Source organism: Centruroides sculpturatus, unplaced genomic scaffold (genome assembly GCF_000671375.1).
Source record: "Centruroides sculpturatus isolate CEXI.00-Female unplaced genomic scaffold, Cexi_2.0 scaffold102, whole genome shotgun sequence".
In the NCBI taxonomy this organism is placed as follows: domain Eukaryota; kingdom Metazoa; phylum Arthropoda; class Arachnida; order Scorpiones; family Buthidae; genus Centruroides; species Centruroides sculpturatus.
The window spans coordinates 1,055,838-1,056,727 of NW_019384295.1; positions in this window are offsets into that span (position 1 = coordinate 1,055,838).

Sequence of the window (890 nt, forward strand, 5' to 3'; positions counted from 1 at the left end):
TAACATCCACTTGAGGGCGCCATGGGAAGTAAACACGTGTTAAAAAAAAAAAAACATGTGGTATATATATATATACTGTATGTAGTTGCAGCTGAATGTAGTCATCCTTGGAGTAGGTAGGTGGTTAGTAGATCGGTATTGTAAAATTAAATTAAATTTTAATATAATAATTTAACAAAATATTCACAATTTAACGTAAAAAATTTATTTTTATCCATTAAAAATGATTAAAAGAACAATACTTACAAACTTCAAAGAAAGTCTACGTAAATTAAGAATAGTTTAGCCATAACCTAAGACATTTTAAGTAAAACTTGGAATCGAAACAACGATATGTTTACATAGAAAAATAATAAAATAAATTTCCATTTTAGTAATTCCTTTCAATTCTATAATTTGAACTTTAATAACTTCTCTTGCATTAATTGTTATTTTAAGGAGAATTGACATTTCTAGTTATTAAATATAATGTTTGTCCAGTATGTAATCTTAATAAAGGACAAATTTCTCTTTGCTTTCAAGCATTAAACTAAAACTTTTACGATTTTTGTAGATAATTATTGTCACAACCTAACATATTCTAATTAACTACATAGAAAATTAACCATTGATTGATTGATTAGTAACCATAATTAAAGTTTTAATACGTGTTTTTTTTTCTATATATAATTATTAAAAAATGCATTTTTTCTTAATGAATTTGATTAAGGAATCTTCTTTAACAAAACTCATTATCAAGACAGTTTGATTTATTATTATTATTTTTTTTTATTATTAAAAAATTCCTGCTCTATCTTAATGTAAACATAAAGAAAATGGTAAGAATAACAACAACTTGTAAGGGAAAAAACGCATTCCAACTAAAAAATTGCATATGTAATAACCATAAC